Source organism: Mobula birostris, chromosome 9 (assembly GCF_030028105.1).
Source record: "Mobula birostris isolate sMobBir1 chromosome 9, sMobBir1.hap1, whole genome shotgun sequence".
In the NCBI taxonomy this organism is placed as follows: domain Eukaryota; kingdom Metazoa; phylum Chordata; class Chondrichthyes; order Myliobatiformes; family Myliobatidae; genus Mobula; species Mobula birostris.
In genome coordinates, this window is record NC_092378.1 from 74,483,816 (window position 1) to 74,487,276 (window position 3,461).

General features: G+C 49.6%; 1 pseudogene; it reads right to left on the reverse strand.

Moving 5' to 3' along the window:
* Positions 1 to 239: 239 nt before the first annotated feature.
* On the reverse strand, positions 240 to 1,568 carry LOC140202414 (paraneoplastic antigen Ma2-like; annotated as a pseudogene).
* Positions 1,569 to 3,461: the final 1,893 nt, after the last annotated feature.

Consider the following 3,461-nt stretch of genomic DNA (forward strand, 5'->3'; position numbering starts at 1 on the left):
GCATAAAAGTATAATGCTCAACTATATTGGCTTTTATGTGACCCGGTGTCAAGGATGGCTTTCGCAAAGATTCCCTCTATCCGTAGGGACACGCTGGAACGGGGTCCGACCAGTCCATCCGGAATTTGGGCTTGTTCTTTCTGGGGTTCCATAGCTGTTTTCTGGGAACGTGTTCCTCCCGAGACTCCAGTCTGTTTCCTCACTGAGCCTCTCTTAAGTTTCCCGACACCTCTCCCTTCTTAGTGGCCCAGGGGCCCTCCCCCACCGCCCAGAGCATCTCGTCTCTCACAATCCCTCCGCAAGTGACCCACTTCCCCACAGCGGTAGCACACCCCCGGCCACTCACATTCCCGCCGGAAATGCCCCTCTCTTCCACAGTTATAGCACCCGCTACCTGCCGCCTCTCTCCTCCTGGGACGCTCCCCGAAGGGGGTACTCCCCCTGTCCATCCCCTCAAGTGGGGGGTCCCTCCCCCCCAGGACCCCTTAGATTTCTCTGTTCTCAAACCAGCTACCACCTCCTGAACCGCTGAAGACTATCCCCAGTGGTCCAAGCCCCCTTTTCGGCCCGAAGCACTCTCCTCCTCCCGCACCTCTCTAATCAGCTGCCCGAATGATGGAGGGGGGCTCCTCTTATATGACTGCCGGATACTCCAAGCCACCCTGTCATCCTCCCGGGAACCATTAAATATCTGACTCATCCTCAACTTCGCCACTTCGTCTGCCTTCACTACCCCTCAGCGCCGCAACCCAGTAAGCTTTCCTTCCAGCTGGAAAATGTATTCTGAGAGCTTTTCCCCTCTTCCCTGCACCATTTTTATGAAACTCCGCTAAAAGTCGCCAGGGATCTTCTGACAGTCCAAACACTTTCTCCAAAGCGTCCAAACACTCCGACAGGGAAGCTGAGGGCCGTTCCACTCTCAAATCGTGGACTACACTGGCTGCCCCTCACCTCAAACATTCCAAAAATCGCTGTCTCTTTTCCTCATCCGAAACTGGCCACACCTCTAACAACTGGGACGTATTCTCAATCCATACCTCATAGTCGTCCTCCCCTTCCGGGGTGGGCCTGGATCCTGAGAAAATTCTCAGCTTTGGGCGGGGCCCCTCAACCCTTCTCGCCAGGGAGGTAATGGCAGCCTCTAACTCGGAGATCTCACCACTAACAGGGGGACAGGGCCTGGCCAAGCCTTCCCACTCTACCCCTCCACCCCTGGCTACTGGCACCTCCCCTGGGGCCTCATATAGCTCCTCCTCCGTTATCTCCTCACTTTCGTCCTCCGGGAGGGTGTGGAGACCCTACGGCCCTGCCTCCCCCTGGACGTGGACTGTCGCTGGTAGTTCCAACGTCATGACGTCGGCATTCGTCCGCACCAACATCCAGCTGGACTCCAGTTCTTTCCCACACCTTCTAGCTACTAGTTCTACCTGCCCAATACCTTTAATCAAACTCAACCCTCGCACTAGTACACCTCCCAAAATGCGGAAGTCCACCCCACTGAGCACGCACGCATGATTCACTGGTACCTCCTCCAATTCACACCAACTTACAATCTTATCTTGATCCATCTTCGCACCACTTAACGCGGCAACTATTACAGCTTTACCGAAAATCCAAATCCAGGACGGTAGCCTCAACTTGTAACGCTCAGCTATATTGGCTCGTATACGTCTAGGGGAAATCCCGCCCGGCACCGGCCTGAACACTTCCCGCTGGGTCGGTTGCTGTACCACTGCCACCCAAATCAATCCCAAACATCAATCATCAGGCAGCGCACACAGTACGTTTTACAAGTACACTTTATAGATATTACTACGTCTATGAAATTAATATAAGTTCGATACAGAAAAGGAAGTAATGGGGAAAAAAAGGAGCCAGACTTATCAAAGTTCAAGTTCTTCGTGTTCAAGTTGGAGCTCAGAAGTTCCTGACGACCGCCCGGACCCCGTCGACTCACGTCTCGGGACCACCCGGAGTGATCGATCGGAGCCTTTCTGTACATCCGTCGTCCTCTCCGTCTCTCCTCCGACTCCCTGCCAAAAACCCAGTTCCCACTCATATGAGACAGCATTATCATCTGAAAAAATGATAACATGACCACCCATTGTTTAATAGCACACTGCTATCTGTATTAACCCAAGCAAATGTCTAGCTAGAGACTTTCTCAGCACTTAACATAACATAGAAGCCATTTTAACCCACATACGCAGCAATTTAATAGATTAACATAACAAAGAAGCCATTTTCAATTTAGCATACAAAGAAGAGACCCCGTACAAAAGTCAAAGAGAAAGTATATAATAAAGCAAAAATTAGTGAGAAGTTGGAGGGTTGGGAAGCTTTAAAAAGCCAACAGAAGGCAACTAAAAAAGTTATTAAGGTATAGATGGGATACGGAAATAAGTTAGCCAATAATATTAAAGAGGATGCCAAAAATTTCTTCAGGTACATAGAATGAAAAAGAGAGGCTCTTAGGGTGGAGCTTAGGAGGGCGATGGCGCCTAATGGCAACTCCTTTGCTAGCATCTTCAGAAACAGCTCTATTTCTATCTTTAATATCTCTATTTTCCCCATTCAGGGTTCTTTTGAAGACCCTGACCTGGAGTTACATGCTGACTTTGGTTCTTTGTGGGAATGGGACTTGCTCTCAGGGTCTCATGACTGGCTGCTATTCGATATACCAAGGACACAGCCTAGAAGACTAGCGCACCTTCAGGGTTCCGGGATTTCATGGCTCTGGAGGTGGGTGGACTCGAGGTCAGTGCCTCCACAGGAAACTGGTGTGTCATGGGAGTACACAGAAGACTGAAAGCAACAAGCTGACTGCTGGCTGTGTACCCAGAGACCCGAGTTCTTTAGGCACATAGCTCTGAAAAAACAGTCTTTTAACACCATAAGTCAGCGAGTTATGTCTCCTTTTGCTGTGAAATGGGGAAACCTCCTTTTCCCTTATTAGGGAGAAAGCCAGCCTGTGGTATGTCAAATTACCGGGTGAACAAGTAGTCTTTGGGGTACTGCAAGTCTGTATCATTATTGATACTTTGCTGCACGCTTGAGTGCTCGGTGGGGAGGTGCCGATGCTTTTTTTGCTGTTGGGGGGGGGTTATTGCTTTGCTGCTGCTTAAGCATGGTAGGGGGGAGCCGGGGGGGCTTTGGGGTTCTAACATTTAACTGTCATTCATTCTTTAGGGCAGTCCTCTGTTTTCGTGGATGGTTGCAAAGAAAGAGAAATCCAGGATGTATATTCGATAAATTTCTCTGCCATTAAATGTACCTATTGAAACCTTTGAGGCAAGTGTGGATTTGTACCATTGGAAAATGATGCTGGAGAAGTAGTAATGGGGACAATGAAATAGCGGACACACAGAATAAGTATTTTGCATCAGTCTTCACTGTAGAAGACACTAGCAGGGTGATGGTTCCAGGTGTCGGGGGCATGAAGTTCATGAAGTTACCATAAC